The 20,065-nt window shown below is 41.4% G+C and overlaps 1 protein-coding gene across 2 annotated transcripts in view; it reads left to right on the top strand.

Moving 5' to 3' along the window:
* The window catches only part of COL15A1 (collagen type XV alpha 1 chain), a 226,451-nt gene that overhangs the window by 50,287 nt on the left and 156,099 nt on the right, over positions 1-20,065 (top strand). The window lies entirely within an intron of this gene.

Consider the following 20,065-nt stretch of genomic DNA (forward strand, 5'->3'; position numbering starts at 1 on the left):
ATGGTTTTAAGCCTCCCTCACCTTTATTTTCAGATTTTTTATTCTTGAAGAAAATGTTATGAATTTCAAGTATTTTTTATGGTGTGTTTACAGGCAGTTTTGGCAGCATCCTTTTCTTTTATTACATTTGTAATACAGGGTACGTAAAAAGTCACAATAGACTTTCATGTAAAATGTTTTTGAGATCAAAACAGCAAGTGTGAAACCCCACTGATCCACATAAAAATATTCAGGTAAAAACTTTTTTCATCACATGATATCTGATGTGTAGTGGGGCTAAAGATCCTTTTAAACCTAAAGATCTGTCAGTCGCAGGGCCCGCAAAATGAATGTGTGTAGGGGAAGCTTAAAACCATGCCATTATTTCTTCTTTATATGTTTCTTCATCTGTTTCTTTCAATTATAAAGTAAAACAAAAATGCATTAATGTATGATAAAATGCAGTCAATGCTATGTAAAACTATAGGCATCTTCAGAGGAAGAGAGTCTATGGTTTGAAAGTGCTGGAGAGCCGGATCACAAGCATCTTAAAGCAGGCTCAAAAGACATGATTAGCCGAGGATCCTCAGCTGATTGCTGTCACTTTTACACAGGTAGATTATTGGCCACAGGAATGATCCTAGCAACGTGCAAAAGGTCCATGTTAACATGCACAAATTACATCCTATTTTTAGGCTATGTTCCAATTGCGTCTGGAAAGACAGAAGTCATTTTATTGCAAAAAGACCACTGTCTGTCGGTAATGATGGCCACAAATATTGTTCATGACCATTACTTGTGGCTATCTTTTTGATGGACATCCAAAAAGACAGTCGTGAAATCCCATTGTGGGAGCATAGCCTTACTGTAATCTTACTGGTCTCTGAGGAACCATGGATTTTGGTGTTAGAGGTAAATGATAAAATAGTTGACTTTCTGACAATATAGAGTAATATATCTTTGTTGCTAGAAAACTCCTTCGAGTTGCACTATTTATAAGTGACCTGCTTGATAGATCAGTGGCATGTTCCCTTACCACCTAGTGCTATAGGGGACAGATAAAAAGAAGCAGACTAAGCTGGTAGACAGTCACGTATCCAAACACTGCAAATAGAAAAAGAAAAAAACAAGGGCACCAGCGCCTCGTGTCTTACCGAAATGACACTAGAATAGGGGGAGTGGGTGATTCCACTCACCTTTGTGCCCCTTGGGCTGTAGCCATATCACCCCTCTGGGGTAGCTGTAAATCCGTGAGGATATAGCGGTAGGCAGGTGGCTAGGATCTGGGACTGCAAAGCCAAAAATACAGAGGACGGGATACTCCCAACAACAGGGCCTGTAAGGTAACAGCAAAAAACAAGAAAAAAATGGTACTAGATACAGCGCTGTCCCAAAAAGAATCCAAATGTGCACCATGAGAAACTTTACTTATATAATTTATTAGCAAAGCACAGAGTTTACGCGTTTCAGGAGGTCAATAATTCTCTCTTCATCAGAACAGTGCAATATCATCAGTGTCATCAGAATCATTGACTTACTGAAACGCGTAAACTCTGTGCTTTGCTAATAAATTATATATGTAAAGTTTCTCATGGTGCACATTTGGATTCTTTTTTGGACAGCGCTGTATCTAGTACCATTTTTTTCTTGTTTTTTGCCGTATCCAAACAATCTCTGCTGTGGAGGAAAGATTACCTTAGCAATGTTCTTTGGAACAGACTATTCCCATACTGTATCATCACTACATATTGATTTGTCCTTATAAGATGGCAATATCCAAATTAAAGACTCATAGTTTTTTGGGGAAAAAACTAACAATTTTAAACTATCAGTTTCTGCATATAGATGAAACAACCAGTAACCCTTATGTGGTAGGGCATTCTACCAACTAAAGCAAGATAAAAGGCAAATGTATCCCACACTGCAAATGACTGCAATTATTGTGGGAAAGATAAAGTTCACTTGTCTAAATCTGGACCACAACTGTTTTTGTATGCAAATCATCCCTGCCAAAAGCAAGCATAATGATCGGAAATAACAGTTGTTTTCAATCAAGCAGAAATTGCCATAACTCATCATTTCCTACAAGTCTCTGAATCTTAATACATAACAAAAATTTAAACATTATGGCGTACACTTGTAAAATGACCGGGGAGGTTATATCGTAAAAGTCTTGTTAGTTTAGTCATGTATTACTATTTATATATTAACGCCTTGGTATTTGCTCATAATAAATCATTTTCAATACATAAATCTACACCAGATTTTGTTGCTCATTTGTTGTGCATTTTCTGCTGCAGATTTTAGGTATAGATATACAAATTAGTAAAAATATATATCTGTTGTTTGAAGCTTTTATGTCTTTGCCTCTTAAAAAAACTGTGAGGTTGGTTAACAAGTTGAAGATATCCATTGAATCAATATGTAAGGGCATTGAAAAAAGCAACCTAATATTAAAGGGGTTATCCATTGCTACAAAAACATGGCCACTTTTGCCCCACTCTTGTCTCCAGGGCAGGTGCGGTTTGCAATTAGGCTCCATTTACTTCAATGGAACTGACTTTTAAACCCCACCCAATCTGGAGACAAGAGAGGTGCAAAAGTGGCCATGTTTTTGTAGCACTGGATAACCCCTTTAAATGTCTTGGATTCTTTCAGGTTTATTAAAACTTCTCTCAAGTGGCCAGGGGTTTATTTATGACCCACCCCTAAAATAAAACTTTTATTGTAGTTCTGATTATAAAATCAAAGTGTCGTAAGTGAGCTAAAAATGACAACAAGTTGGGTGAACAATAGCAAAGAGAAGAGTTTTCAAGTTGCTTTTGAAGGTTGTAATGGTTGGCAAGAGTATGGGGGAAGTTTAGGAAAAATCTTTAAAGTGGTTGTGCGAGGAGCAAACAAGGTGAGAGCACAGTTTTGAGGATAGGAAATTGTCTGAACAGTGGTATGACGAGATATATGGGGGTAACAGGTTGGGAGGGGTCTCATATGTCATCATTAACAATTGAAACTAAATTCACTGGGAAGCGGGCAACCAATGAAGGGACTGGCAGAAGGTTGAGGCAGAGGAGGAGTGAGGAGAAAGGTGGATTAGTTGGGCAACAAATTTACTGATGGATTGGTGGGGAGCAAGGGTGTTAAATCAAAGGCAAGAGAAGATGATGTTTCTGTAGTTCAAGCAGGAGATGATGAGGGCATGTACTATCAGTTTTGTTAAGCTGAAAAGGGAGTGGATTTGGGAAATGTTTTTGAGGTAGAGGAGGCAGGTGGTGGTAAGGGCCCGGATGTGCAGTTTGAATGGACTTCTGTTTTATAGAATTAGTTATTCTTATTCCTACTGCCTGTAGACACGTTTTTGTCTATCAATAAATCAAGCATTGTTTGTATGGATATGGATAGGATAGTCAGCATGGAGTGCAGCATATGAGCAATATCTTTCACTAAACTATTCCAGTCACAGTTTATAATCCAATAAATAAAAATGTGTTTTTTTTCTCTCAATGTGAAGTTACAAAGCACAACAAGCAATGGGAATACACAGTGCACTTACTATGCAATTTTTATTGCTTTATTCAGGAAATTTGTAGGATCGTTTTCTAAGAGTGATATCCAGATGTGAGCTTACAAGATCAAGATGTTCAACGAAGCCTCTAATTGTGGGCAGGGAGAAGGATTTAGTTCAAGAGACTTTTGATTAATCGAGCAAGATTTATTTATAAAACACATTTAAATATAGAGAATTCAATATGTGGTTTATCTATTACAGAAACTAGTAATTTAACAAAATGTGGTCCTTACAAACTTTTCCTAAACTTATATATAGTGCCATACACGTGAAGTGTCATACACGTGAAGTGCCATACACGTGAAGACAAAGATTGTTCAGCATATTTTCTTAAATTAAAATTAAAAACAGAAAAATTGAAATGCTGCATTTTTGCTTTAATTGTTGCCATTAAAGCGAATGTACCATCAGATACATTTGCTTTAAGTATTACCCATGTGTACAGCGCCGTTCTATTCACGGGAACAGGGCCAGAGGTGAAGCACTGGAGGCGGGCCGGCCTGACGCCAGTGGGAGGGAACCCTCGCCCCTATATAATGCAGCTCCATTAGAATCAACCGGGCCTGACAGTACATTCAATTTAAGGGTATGTTCACCCTACAAATAACAGTCCAACGTTTAGGGCTTATGCTTGGAATTTTCCTGGCATTAATTGAGCAACTGTACCGCCCAGTGTGATCTGCAACTAAACACTTTGCAGAACAGGTGGGAGACCAATGCTGGAGGTATACTTTAATGGTTCAGGTTATGGGCAGGAAAAAATGGGCAGGGGTATTCCTATCTCATTAAAAGGAAACTAACAGCAGGTTCTGTTGACTATCTATCTGGCACTCTGCAGTGATGAGAGCAATATTCCCACCCCCATCGCACTAAACAACCTAATTTGCATGTTAAATAAAGTAAAGATTTCCAGAAAATTAAAATATAAATTTTAATAATAATTTCTTAAAAAGAAAGCCCTTCAACAACACTAATACCACAGCCGTGGTCAATGTCACCTGATTGACCACGGCTGTGGTATTAGTGTTGTTGAGGGGCTTTCTTTTTAAGAAATTATAATTAAAAGTTATATTTTAACCTCTTAAGGACCCATGTCGTACCGGTACGTCATGGATCACTGTCACTTAAGGACCCATGATGTACCGGTACGCGGGTCCTTTAAGAGGGCGCCGCGGCCGGCCGGGTCCCGATCTGGGGAGATAGCCTGCTATAATACATAGCAGGCCATCTCTCCCTGTCGGCATGGAGGGTTGTTAACCCACCCCCATGCCGACGATCGCCGCTATTGGCTGATAAGCCCATAGCGGCGATCGGAACCTTTCCGGGCCATCGGTGGCCCGATGACCCGGAGAAAAATGGCGGTCGGTGCTGTCCGAGGACGGCACCGACCGCCATTACTGTAAAAAGTAATGGTGGTCACGGTACCACCGTCCCGATCGCCGTGAACGGCCGGCCGGCCGTTCACGGCGATCGAGGTCCCCACAAGTAATAAATACCTGCTCCGGACCCCTCAGCTAGGTAGCTGTGGGGTCCAGAGCAGGTATTTGTACATTACTCACCTGTCCCGGGGTCCTGATCGGCGTCTTCCGGGTTCCCGGCGTCCTCTTTATCTTGTCGGGTCTTCGGCTTCTTCCGTGACGTCCCGATCGGCTTTTTTCGGCTCCAGCGTCGTCTTTTTTCGTATTTTTCCGGCTCCAGCGTCGTCTTTTTTTGGATCTTGCACTCTGCTGCCCCCTAGCGGCTGATAAGTGTAATACACGTATCAGCCACTACAGGGATGTTCAGAATGTAGTAACATTTTTTTTTTTTTTCCCCAATTTTTTTTTTTCTATTTTCCGCACCCTATCGCCGATGAGTGTTGATCAGCATTGCACGAAAGTGCGCTGCTAATCAGCAACTCCTCCTTTTTGGCGTAGGGTGTTTTTTTTTTATATCCTACTGCAACGGTCTGCTGATAAGTGCCGAACATAAGTGCGGCATTCATCAGCAACACCATTTTTGGCGTAGGTTTTTTTTTTTACTTACTGTAAAAAACACGTAAAAAAACACTACATTACACCACACTACACTACATTGAATAAAGTTTGACACTACACCACTACATACCCCATATACCAATCCCTATATAAAAGTGGCCCCCGGCGTGTTTTCGGTGTCGGACGCATACGCTATTATTGCCTCCGACACTGAAACAGCCAGTGAGGATGAATGGGGGTCCTTCTTTCCTCCATTCATCCTCATCCTCCTCATCATCCAGTGACGTGTCTGGGGCTAGCATAGCGTACGCTGCCCCCCAGACACGTCTTTTCCGCCAATACCGTCCCAATAAGAGATGACTGTATGGCGTGAAATTCTACACACTCTGTGAGAGTACCTCAGGGTACACTTACAGATTTAGGGTACGTGCACACTGCGGAATGGCGAAGGATAACCCTTCGTGCATTCCGCAGCTGGCACATGCCGGCGGACTGATGCAGGCGCGCGTCTCCACCCGTGTCATAGACTCCATGTTATGCACGGGCGGATTCCATCATCCGTCATTCCATCAACACGTTGGACAGAGAGTGGAATCCGCCCGTGCATAGAATGGAGTCTACGACACGGACGGAGACGCGCGCCTGCATCAGTCCGCCGGTGGGTGCCAGCTGCGGAATGCACAAAGGGTTATCCTTCGCGATTCCGTAGTGTGCACGTACCCTTAGAGTGTATGAAGGAAGGGACAGCCCCCAGATTCCCCCTCCCCACCCCCATCCTCGGAGTTAGTGGGAAGATCGTCCGGGAACTGATCTTCCCACTGCTGGATAAAGGTTACCACCTGTACGGGGATAACTTTTATACCAGCACCCCCTCTTCCGGTCCCTTGCTGCCTGAGCTACTGTAGCTTGCTGCACGATCCGTAAATATCAGAAGCAGTAATAGAGCCCTAATATTTAGCAGCCATGGAGCGGACCCAGCGCTTCTGGATATGAAGGACCCCGTATCGCACCAGGACAACATTTTCCAGGTGACGTCCCCCACACTGGAGAAAGGGAGACCCCAGAAGAAGTGCAGAGTGTGGCGTAACAGGGGGATCAGGAAGGACACCATTTTCCAGTGTGGCACCGGTCCTGATCCCCCCGGTCTCTACATACTGGATCGCTCCAAGGCGTACCACACGTCATTGGGGTTCTACATTTTCTAAATTCTGTCCCTTATTCCTATTTCAGGGGTCACCCTGATCCAGGGTTATTCTGATCGCCATTATGGAGTCGGGAAGGAATTTTTCCCCTGTGATGAGGCTACTGTCGTATGCCTCACAAGGGTTTTTTGCCTTCCTCTGGATCAACACAGGTTGAATTTGATGGACACCTGTCATTTTCAACCTTATAAACTAATAATTGGCCTAATACCCCCAAATAAATTAGAATTGTCCCTTTTCCCCAGCTAAATAGGTATGGCCGCCATTCCCATTAGAGGATGCCATGATGCAATTACAAAGCCTCTGTGCGGCCAGGACAGTAGAAACCCCCCACAAGTGACCCCATTCTGGAAACTACACCCCATAAGGAATCTAACAAGTGGGGCAGCTGGTATATGGCCCCCAAGTGACGGCCACATTTGGGACGTGAAAATGAAAAAAATAGTATTTTTTATTTTCACGGCACATGTTCTACACATGTGCCCATCACTAGTGGGGTCCATATGCTCACTGCACCCCTTGTTAGATTCCTTATGGGGTGTAGTTTCTAGAATGGGGTCACTTGTGGGGGGTTTCTACTGTCCTGGCAGCACAGGAGCTTTGTAATTGCGACATGGCCTCCATCCTCTATTCCAGCCTCTAAATGGCGCTCTGTCCCTTTGGTGACTTGCCCCGTGCCCATATGGAACATTATGCCCACATGTGGGGTATTTTCGTGTAGGGGTATTTACCCTACACGTTTTGCTTTTATTTTCTTTTTTAACCCCTTGTGGAAATGGAAAAAAATCAAGGCTAGACCAACATTTAGTGTAATTTTTTTTTTTTTTTTTACTCTAAATCATTGATCTTGTCTTGATTTTTTCATTTTCACAAGGGGCTAAAAGATAAAAAAAACACAATGTGTAGAGCAATTTCCCCTGAGTACGGAAATACCCCACATGTGGACATAAAGCGCCATGCGGGTGCAGGGTAAGCCTCCAAAGGGAAGGTGCGCCAATTGGTTTTTGAAGGCTGGATTTGGATGGAATGGATTTTGAGGGGCCATGTTGCATTCAAAAGGCCCCTGTGTTGCCAAGACAGTTAACCCCCCCCACAAGTGACCCTATTATGGAAACTACACCCCTCAAGGAATGTAACAAGGGGTGTAGTGAGCATATGGACCCCACTGGTGACGGGCACAAATGTGGAACAATGTGGCGTGAAAATTAAATATTACATTTTTTACACTATAATGTTGGTCTAGCCTTGAATTTATCATTTTCACAAGGGGTTAAAGAGAAAAAAAAACACAAAATGTGTAGAGCAATTTCCCCCGAGTCCGTAAATACCCCACATGTCGACATGAAGCGCCATGTGGGCGCAGGGCAAGCCTCCGAAGGGAAGGAGCGCCATTTGGATTTTAGAGGTTGGATTTGGCTAGAATGGATGATGAACGCCATGTCGCATTTACAGAGCCCTTGTGCTGCCAAAACACTGTAAACCCCCCACAAGTGACCCCATTCTGGAAACTACACCCCTCAAGGAATCTAACAAGGGGTGCAATGAGGATATGGACCCCTGGATGACGGGCACATTTGTGCCATGAAAGTGAAAAAATGAAAATTTTCACTTTCACGTCACATTTTTCCACATTTGTACCAGTGGGGTCCATATGCTCACTGCACCCCTTGTTAGATTCCTTGAGGGGTGTAGTTTCCAGAATGGGGTCACTTGTGGGGGGTTTCCAGTGTCTTGGCAGCACGAGGGCTCTGTAAATGCGACATGGCCCTTGAAATCCATTCCATCCAAATCCAGCTTCCTAAAGCCAATTGGCGCTCCTTCCCTTTGGAGGCTCGTCCTGCGCCCGCTTGGCACTTTATGTCCACATGTGGGGTACTTCCGTACTCGGGAGAAACTGTGCTACATGTTTTGTGTTTTTTTTTTTCCTTTTATCCCTTTGTGAAAATGAAAAATTGAAGTCTAGAACAACATTTTAGTGTAAAAAATACTTTAGTCTTTTTTCAAGCCATATTGTTCGGAAAATCTGTGAAGCACCTGTGGGGTCCAGATGCTCACCGCACCCCTTGTTACATTCCTTGAGGGGTGTAGTTTTCTAAATGGTGTCCCTTTAGGGGTGTTTTTTAGGTTTTGGCACCCCAGAGCCTCTGCCAACCTGAAGTGGTACAGTCAAAAATGACCAAAAATAACGGAGCCATTGAAATTCACTAGGCGCTCCTTTATATCTGAGGCTTGTGGTTGCGTCAAATAGCGCAATAGGCCCACATATGGGGTATTTCTATAAACTGCAGAAAGGGGGCAATCAATATTGGGGTGCATTTCTCTGGTAATAAGCTTATAATTATGAAAAATATTGGATTACAATAAAATCTCTCTTTTCAAATTTCTTACACACTTAGCTTTTATTTCTGTGACTCCCCTAAAGGGTTAAAAAACTTTCTGGATGTGCTTTTGCAGAGTTTAGGGGGTGCAGTTTCTGAAATGGGGTGCTTCGTGGGGCTTTCTAACACACAGTCCCCTCAAATACACTTTAAACCTGAACAGTTCCCTAAAAATATCTGATTTTGAAATGTTACTGAAAATTTGGAAATTTGCTGCTAATGTTTTAAGCTTTCTATTGTCTATAAAAAATGAAATATAGTTTAATAAATGCCGCCAACATAAAGTAGACATGTTGCTAATGCTATTTAATATATAATTTATGTGGTATAACCATTTTCTGTATAAGCAGAAAAGTTTTAAAGTTGGAAAAATGCATTTTTTCACAATTTTTCACGCTATTTGGGTTTTTTTCATAAAGATTCGTTATAAGTATCGACTCCAATTTACAAGAAATGTGAAGTACAATATGTCACGAGAAAACAATCTCAGAATCAGCCGGATAGGTAAAAGCATCCCGAAGTTATTAATGAATAAAGTGACACTGGTCAAATTCATAAAATTTGCTCCGGTCCTTAAGGCCATTTCAGGCCCGGTCCTTAAGGGGTTAAAGGACAACGCCAAAACTTATTTTTCATTATATTATTACTTAAGAAAAAGTTAGACAAATTTCCAATGTACATTAATTATGGAAAATGCACATATAGTGCTATTTCCCTTAATTTAGTAGATCAGGGAGGCTGATCTACTAACGTCACAAATCAGGTGTAATTCCTATGGAGTGTCCAGCAGGGGGCGCACTATATGTTTAAGTCTATGGCATTGTATTGGCTATGGAAGTCTATGTAATGTAATATGGTGTAATGTACACTATGCTTTATTGATGCACTATGTTTATGGAATAATTTGGAGAGCAAGGACACTTGCTTCCCAAAAGGAGGGCACCAAGCAGGGAGGGAGAGAGGTGCCGGTGCATCTACCTACTCCCTCCCTCCCTACTCGGTGTAGTGGGACAGATACACAGTACTACTCCTCCCATCATCTGCTCATACTATGAGCCGATAATGGGGGAGTAGTGCCAGGGAGATCCCCATCACCAAGACCCCCCCAGCTGACATCCCCCATCTCCCAACCAGCAACAACCCCATGACCCCCCCCCCCCCGGCTGCCGCTGCCACCGCCGTCACCGCAGCCACTGCAGCCACTGCAGCCACCGCTGGTAACCTCCTCCATAGTACCAGGTTCGGTCCCCCTCAGCAACCCCCAGCCCCCCCACTGTCGGACACCTGTTCACTTTTTTTCTGCGGTCCCGGACTGCAAGCTGACCGCCGCCCCTGCATCCTGCCGACTTGGTCCTGGCTGTCACCCTCGGCAGCTCTCATCATCTGAGCCCGAGTCGGCAGGACGTGGGGGCGTCGGTGAGCTTGCACTCCGGGACGGCAGGGAAGTGAACGGGCATCCAGTGGAGGGGGGGGGGCTGGGGGCTTGCCGATGGGGACTGGACCTGGTACTATCGGGGAGGTTACCAGCGGTGTTGCGGTGGCGGCTTCCGAGGGGCGTTGGATGAATGCTGGCTGGGAGATGGGGGATGTCAGCTGGGGGGCGCTTGGTGATGGGGATCTCCCTGGTACTGCTACTCCCCCATCATCTGCTCATATTATGAGCAGATAATGGGAGGATTAGTTGTGTGTATCTGTCCCACTACACAGAGCAGGGAGGCAGGGGGTAGGTAAATGCACAGGCACCACTCTCCCTCCCTACTCGGTGCCCTCCATTTGGGGAGCAAGTGTCCTTGCTCCCCAAATTATTCCATAAACGTACTGCATCAATAAAGCATAGTGTACATTACACCACATTACATTACATAGACTTCTATAGCCAATACAGTTCCATAGATTTATACATATAGTGCACCCCCTGCAGGACAATCCATAGGAATTACACCCGATTGGTGACGTCATGTTTTTTGAGAGAATTTGAATTTGATCTATTAAATTAAGGGAAAATTGCACTACATGTACATTAATGTACATTAGGAATTTGTCTAACTTTCAATGGGTAAAAATATATTAAAAAATACTTTTGGACGGATGTCTCCTTTAATTATTTCCCCCGCCAAAACAGCAGATTAGAGTCCTTTAAGCTGCTTTTAGTTTTCCTTTAAAAGGCAATGTGTCACCTAGAATTTCTTTTGCTGATTAGATTTAGATACTAAGGCTGCATTCACACGTTCCATGTTCCGCGCACGTGGACACGGACGTGGAATGCCTGTAACTGATTTCTCCTCCCACCCAGGCAGCATCTGTGATAAGATGCTGGGAGCGGGGAAACTGTACAGATATGCGCCGCGCTTTAATGACAGAGCTGCGTGGCTGATTCATTACAGGGCGCCGCATACGAAAACAGTTCCCCCGCTCACGGAGTTTATACTGTGTGGAGAAAGAAAAAAAAAATACATATAGAAATTACCCAAGTTCTCTACCATGCTCTCCAAAATTTCTGAAACCATCCACTCATACCTTTTGATAAGAATAACCTTATTAATCCATTCCTCTTTTGAATAATTAGAGCTATCCATCCAGTTTCTCAATATTATTAACATTACATTAAGAAAATATTTTATTAACAAAAAAAAGTTGTTGCTTTTTTATTCTAATCTGTTTTCTGATTGTAATTCTTTTTATTTCACTTTTTGTACATTGTTATGGGGGCTGCCATCTTGCCTGAGCTGTTTAGGGACATGCTTTACAGCAAGACTTATGAACATAGACAACAATAGACAGCGTCTGCCCCTTGCGATAAATGTGAAACATTACTGAGAGTACTCTGTAACCTTTGAAGAGGTCATCCCACATGGAGAGGTTATTGTCACCTCTATATACTGGTGTCACATGTTGCTGCAATGCTGTACAGAATACTTTACAGCAGCCTTCTTTTATCTCTGCAGACAGAACAGGAAATCTCATCTTAAGGCCCTATTACACCAAACGATCATCGGCTGTACTTGGTGTTACACCGATTAGTGTAATAGCGCATGTTAAAAGGCCACAATCAGCCAACAAGCAAGATGTCGGCTGGTCGTGGTCTTTCAACATGTTAAAAAATCATAATAACAACAGATGTCTGCTGCACAGCGCTCCATTTAATAAGAGAGGCAGCAGCAGACCACCACTGAATTCAATAATGGGCCATCTGGACAATCTAAGGATCGTCCGGACAGCCCCTCCCGCAGCTCCACGACCCCCCTCCCCACTTCTCCCGTTTGCTGTCTAAACGCGTAACAGCCTGACAGGTCGGCAATCACTTCCTCCTCAATATCGTGCTGTGTAATACAGCCTTTAGTTTTCGCCCCACTAGTGAAAATGTAAGCTACAAGATTATATTTCATAAAACACCAAAAATTCTCAAATTTTTTAATGACACATTGCCTTTAAATGAAGAGAAAACAGACAATATGCGCCTCTTGGGATGGGTGGAATGCACGACCAAGTAGAGGCAGCCACTACCCCATCTGGAACACAGGCAAAAAGACAAATTTGGTCAGCTCACCTACAACAGCATTCACACTAGGCAGGAGCACTTTCCTATGGCTGAAAATACAAAAACACATAAAAATGCCACAGCAAACTGCAATGGCAAGATACAGACCCAATACAGATATGACAATTCCCCAAAGCAGCCCCCCAACTGTTAAAACAATAAAAATAATGAGGCTCTTAGTTACCATTTACAAATAGTGTAAGCAATCCCACCACTGTACTTCCAATACTGTACTTTGGCCTCTCCATGGCATATAAGAAAGCCTATGCTCTCGGCATGCAGGATCCATCTAATACTGGCAAAAATGATGATAAGCACCTGGGTCATGTCGCTGACTGGCTAAGCGGGCCTAAGACGTTAAAAGCCGGATCCCTGCCTACACCAGGAAGCAACTGGGAACTGGAACGGGGGACAGCAGATCCCTGCGCTGGAGCCGGCGAGTTAGGTGCATGTTGTTATGTTCAACCACCTCCTTCCGAAAAAAAAAGTCAGACTCTGGACATCTTTAATTAATGTGTATTGACCATAAGGTGGTAATGTTATCACTAATTGGTGTATAGTGATCACAAGCTTTTTATACTTGTTGCTTACTTATGTAGGTATAATTTTGAAAATAGTTTATTATTTACATCAATTCATGAATCCATGAAGTTTACTGAGTTTGTAAAAGAGCCAATGCTGTTCATACATCAGCCAGAACTTATTACACTGGTCTCCCAGGAAATTGGAAGTGTTACTTAACAAGCAGAAAGTAAATCTCTAAAGTGACCTTTGAGGGGCCCCCAGGAATAAAAGTGAATGGTGAGGGGGAAAAGTAAGATGTAAGATGTGTTAAGTTTAATTATTATAGTCCCGAAGTTGGCATAGGAAATTCATGTAAAAGTAATCCTTACCTAGCATGGTATACAGTTTGTGAAAGATCCTTCCAAGTATTGTATCCATTGCTTGTTTCTTTATGTTACATTGTGTCAGTGCATGTTGATAACTGCACAGTAAATGACATTACAAATCCAGATCATTAACAAGCTCAGTAATGTTAATATTTTTTTTAAGAATCACTTATTTTATTTCAGTATTATGTTATTCATCAATATACACTATAGGAATGAGGCATCAGTAATGAGGCAGCATAACATAATCAGGGTTGGTGTAGTGGGGCTGAACTCTGCGTGTCTGAACAAGACTCAGGGCACAGAAATCAGCTTTCTTCTCATTTGTGCAGCTTTCTTAATTAGACATAATATTCTTACTTCAAGGAGCACTGTAAGTATTTACAAGTCCTAATACGCTTTAGACCTCTGAACAAAGCTTAGCTCTATGATAAAAACCTATTTGTTGCTGCAAGGGGCACAGATTAATGTCTTGTAGTGATTGGTGTACAAAGGAAACTCCTCTTGGTACTGGCAGCATTCCTTTAATTTACATGTGAAAGGATGTGGGTAGTTAACTGGCTTCACATCTACATGACACAAGAGCACAAGGAGGATATAGAGAATAGATGATTCCCTACAGACGATTTTTGATCTTCTCCACACTTTAAAACTTCTTTACCATGAGGTAACTCACTGAATTACTGACAGTGGAGCAGAGAACAAACACTAAAGATTCCATTGAGAGTGCAACTTTGTGAACTTTACAGCCAGACTCTTTAACAGCCATTTACAGAGTATGATGAATTGGATATTGTTATGCTGCTGCATTCTTACCAGATGTCGAAATGTGGAGGCACAATGGTGGCGGTGGTGGGGAGACACAAAAACCACTGTCTTACCAACAGAGAATCTGCCAAATATATCAATAGGATCCTTGGCAAGTACAACTCTTAGCAGCCAGGCAAACAAAGAAACTATTTTTACTGTTGCGACAAATATTGCGGAAACATACCTGGTAACTACAGAGAGTACTACAAGTGGGTACCTGCAGAAAGAGACACCATCATCATCATCATCTATTGCTATCAAGTCAGGTACATTAAATCAGGGGAAGAGAAGGAAATCCACCCCTAGAAAAACAGGTAACACCAATGTTTCAAGTGTTGTATAACAATTTTGCTTTGAACTAATATAGCATACCTTTTTATGGTGGATTATCTATGTGAGACATGAAAAATATTGGAAACTATAGACATGAAGGATTAGTTTCTAATATCATGAAATTGTAAGTGGTATATGCATCAACAAGACCTGCAGAAAGTAATCCAAATATCTTCTGTATGTATTGTGCATTTTTAGGTTACAAACATTCAGTTTGCTGTGGTATGCCCATACCCATGACATTTTAAGGGTTTGTCACCAGTATATGTCTAGATAGTGTCACAAAGAAATGTGCATGTATAATGCAGCATACCCACAGCTGACTCATTACCTTTAGTGAAGCAAGCATAGTCTGCCAGTACACATATTCAGTCTATTTTCCAAGTGCGTATCATAAAGACTACCACACTCAGAAGTTAAAGGGGTAATTCAGAAAAAAAAATGTTTTCTTTCAAATCAACTGGTGCTAGAAAGAGATCTGAAATTTACCTCTATTAAAAAAAACTATGTACTGCAGGAAGTGGTGTATTCTTTCCTGAGTGACACAGTGCCCTCTGCTGCCACCTCTGTCCATGACAGGAACTGTCCAGAGCAGTAGCAAATCCCCATAGAAAACCTCTCCTGCTCTCCAGACTGGAAAGAATACACCTACTTCCTGCAGGACATACAGCAGCTGATAAGTACTGGAAGACCTTAGATTAATTACTAAAGGTAAATGACAAATCTCTAGCACTTTCTGGCAGCAGTTGATTTGAAAGATTTTTTTTATTTTTATGCAAACACACCAGTAGACCATTGATTTCAATGGACCAGTCACCAGTAGACTATAGTTGGTCCATTGAAATCAGTAGGCTTGTAGAGGTATACTCCAGCATACTTTTTTAATTGCAACTTGATATATATTTGCTATGAATGGCAAAAACGTTAAGTGGTTGGGTTATTAATAATTTATGGATAAAGGTTACATAGTTACATAGTTAATACGGTTGATGAAAGACACATGTCCATCAAGTTCTCTGTACTATATTACAGGGGGGAGTCCTACTTTGGCCTATTTTTAAAAAGGGGTCATCCTCATTACATCAAAAAGGCAAAGAGAAAAGCTAAATGTGAACTTAAACTTTTGTATTAAACCAATGCTGTTGAAGGAATAGTCAGTATAAGACGGTGCTGCCAATGTTCGGATCCCTAATTTTATGGACCTACTCCAGAGGGAAAAAAAAACTTCAGATGAACTGGTGTCAGAAAGTTATACAGATTTGTAAATTACTTCTATTTTAAAATCTCAGGTCCTTATCAGCCGCTGTATGTCCGACAGGAAGGGGTAAATTATTTCCCGTCAGACACAATGCTTTCTGCTGCCACCTCTTTCCATGTCAGGAACTGTCATGAGCAGAAGAGATTTGCTATGGGGATTTGTTATTGCTCTGGACAGTTACTGACATGGACAGAGGTGGCAGCAGAGAGCATTATGTCAGCTAATATGTACTGGAAGACTTGACCTATTTAGAAGTCATTTACAAATATGTATAACTTTCTGACACCATTTAATTTGAAAAACATTTTTTCTCCAGAGTACCCCTTAAACTGAAGTTAATGCAATGAGATATGTATGTGCCATCTGGCGCATTGAAATAATAAAAAAAAGTAGGCGTAAGAACAGAGATTTAAAAAGAAACTATAAAAGATAAAAAAGTAAAAAGACTTTAGGCTACCCAATGGCTCATAGCTACAGCATTTTTTGCCCAGGTCACTGTCGATGGGTCATCAAATACTGTGATCGTAGAAATAAAAAGTTGTACATAACCAATATACAAATGTCATAAAATATCATTTTAGTCACTCAGTCATTAATAACAATCAGAATAAATCAAATTCTTTTCATCTAACAGAATATTCTCTCAAAAGTGCCTATGAATTGATGAAAAGAACATTTTCTATACAACTTGAACAGTACAGAACAGAGGAAGATTTAGCCTTGGCATTTGTGCAACAGCACTATGCTTTTCGTTTGCTTCTTATTGTGTATCTGTCAGTTATTTGTTATGTCTTTTGGTGTAAATAATTACTTTACCGACACAATAACCACAAAAAGCTTTTTTTTTTCTTTTTTTTTTACTTTGGACTATTGATCTTGAATATAAAGAAAAAACAAACAAACAGTTGCTTGTAATAGCATCTGTAGACCATGACAAGACAATGACAATTACTGACATTATACTTAGCCCCCATTTGCCTGTTTGATGTTATTCTTTAGATATAATTGAATAGTTCAATGTGCAATGCCAAATACTTATGGAAACTATAACAATCACTGTGTATCCTTAGTAACCAGACAGGCCTCCCATATTAGATGTTGACCATAATTAGGAACAAATCACTAAGGTGAAAAATTATGGAAAATATAACATATATTAGCGTTACTATTAAACAAAAAAATTGTTTGGTCAGAGTCTGGGTGTTCAGACCCTGACTGATTGCTAGAATGAGCCAGGAAAAGTGCTCGGCTAAGCACGTCTCTTAGGTATCACTAAATCTTGGATAACAATAGTAAGGCTTCCACTTTCTTATATATTTCACTGAATTGTGTCAAGAAGCTCAATTCAACAAACAGATATTTTGATTTTAAATATTGTTCTTCAATTTTCAAACCTGATTATTTTATATACAATATACATGTATTTCACTGCATCCAGTATATGAATTGTTGGTATTTATAGTCCATCTCAATAAACATTCCTTTATACAAAAGTACTGAATATATGTTTCACTCCTTTAAGTATAAACAGACCTCCTTTTTTTGCCTTAGGTGCTCATGAAGGTCAGTTATTTAGAGGGAATTATGTCCCACTCCATAACCCTGTACCTGTACTATCTGAGATTCCACTCAGCTACCAGATTCAGTTCAGGATGATGACAGTAAAAACATTATGCACCAACGCGTTTCCCACTTGCTGGAGCAGTCCCCAGGGGTGTTGTAGCAATGGTACAAGGTGTATGGCACTGATGATCACTGCACACTTCGTTAGCATTCAAGCCAGAATATGCTGAGAGATAGGGGTATCATTCTCAATGCACTCACTTCTCTATATAGTCTCTGTCATACTTTTCAATAACAGAATAAAAACATGCCTGGGATAAACATATCCTAAGATAATAAAGCAAAAAAAAAAGTATAAGAAAGTAAATACTAAAAGGGTAGATTAGATGGACCAAGTAGTCTTCTTCTGCCAACAATCTTCTATGTTTCAACTCAATGCAGAGTGTGCAATAGATTTACATTAGTAACACACACCTCTGACTGATTCCAATATTAGGAGCCTTAATTCTGGTTGCAGTGAGTGGCTGGTGGTGACAGAGCTAATTGAGCTAATTGTCTGTGGTTGAGAGCATCCCTGTATGTCAGCCTTATCACATCGGCTCTGGTAGAATATAAATATCCCCTATTGAGTATACCATTATGGAGAGAGGTCTATAGTAACTAGGTTGTAAACTAGACTGCCACACAGAGGGAACAGCACATCAGCCAGTGATTGGCTGAGTGGGCTGTCACCCCCAAGATGAGAAAAAGTTGGTACATGGGTGCAGGAAAAGGTTCTCTATGGGGATTTGTTCCTAATAGGAACAGAGGTGGCAGCAGAGAGCATTGTGTCAAACTGAAAGAATACAGGGGCATACTGCAGCTGATAAGAGCTGAAAGGCTTGAGTTTTTTTTTAACAGAAAGTTATACAAATTTGTAAATTACTTTTTAAACTAGTTGATTTAAAAACAATTACTTTATGCCAGAGTTCCTCTTAACCCCTTCAGGACAGAGCCCAAAATAACCTTAAGAACTGCGCCAATTTTCAGTTTTGCGTTTTTTCCTCCTTGCCTTCTAAGAGCTATAAGGCTGCATTCACACGTTCCAGGAAGTTGTCCGTGCTCACGGATCCGTGCGCACGGACAATTTTACAGTCCATTGCTTTCTATTGGGCTATTCAGATGTTCCGTGATTTCACGGATCCGTGATCCGTTCCGTAAAAAAATAGGACATGTCATTACTCGGAACAGATGCACGGAAAGGATTCCCCATAGAAATCAATGAGATCCGTATTTTTCACGGATGTACACGGATGTGACATCCGTGTTCATCCGTGAAAAACACGGATGTGATGTAATCAATGTAATTTAAAATGCTTTAACACAGATCAGTGAAAAAAACGGACACGGATGCAAAACGGATGAAAAACGGACTGTTTTGCACGGATCACGGAGGTAGCTGCCGGACCACAATCACGGACTGGGAAAAACACTGAACATGTGAATGCAGCCTTACTCTTTTATTTTTCCATCTACAGGGCCAGGAGCAGGTGTACTTTGTCATGGCATCTTTCAATCCACCATAACATGTATCACAAAACCCCAACAATATCATTTATGGGGTGAAATTGGGGGGGGGTGATACAATTCAGCAATTTTTTTTTTGGGGGGGGTTCGTTTTTACGTAATGCACTTTACAGTAAAACCAATATGATAACATTATTCTATCGGTCAGTCTTATTGCCAAAAGGAAGCTAAGGGACCTCTGGCAGCCATTTAGAATGTTTGGAACCCCTGCGCGAATTCCGATCGGACAGTGACAGTAGTGCAGCTCCTGTCATTGACTTTTAAATTCTGCAGCACTGCAGGGGTTAATGGCGGGACACTGTGTGATCGAAATGGATCACCATTAACAGTGAGGACCTGGCTGCTGATAGCAGCTGCTTCCCACGTGCTATGAAGTGAGCTCAGCTCCTGTGCTCACTTTATAATGCCACCAAACCCACTGGTGTACCAGTATGTCATGAGTCCCAACTTTTTTTTGTTCAAATCAACTGGTACATTTGTGCATGTATTAGGGATTGTTGCCTCTCTCATCTATAGCGCCATAGATTGATATCTATGGTTATCCTTGATAAAAATGGGGGATAGCCTGTTTTCTTTAAAATAAGAAAGTGTCTTATATTATTTTTTGCTCCCAAAGATGCGCTAGGTCTTATTTTCAGGGGTTGTCTTATTTTTCCATAAAGAAGAATTCACATTTATTGTTGAACCAAAAAAAAAAAATAATTAATGTTGGGTCCATGGCTTGTGTTGTTGCATGTTGTTAGTTTCCCACTATGAAATGAACCTGGAGCAAGTGAATACCGACGTTGTAAGAGAGATTCCAAGATGCCAATTGACATCTGCCTGGTCTTACTTTTGGGGGAGACCTTACTTTCAGGGAGGCCTTATTTTTGGGTGAGGACTTATATTTAGGAATTTAGCAAACCCTTTACTAGGCCTTATTTTGGGGTATGTCTTATTTTCAAGGAAAATAAATGCTTTATGCTTATTTTCAAGGAAAATGATGCTTTTCATGACACTATTGATAT

Source organism: Dendropsophus ebraccatus, chromosome 2 (genome assembly GCF_027789765.1).
Source record: "Dendropsophus ebraccatus isolate aDenEbr1 chromosome 2, aDenEbr1.pat, whole genome shotgun sequence".
Taxonomy (NCBI): Eukaryota; Metazoa; Chordata; class Amphibia; order Anura; family Hylidae; genus Dendropsophus; species Dendropsophus ebraccatus.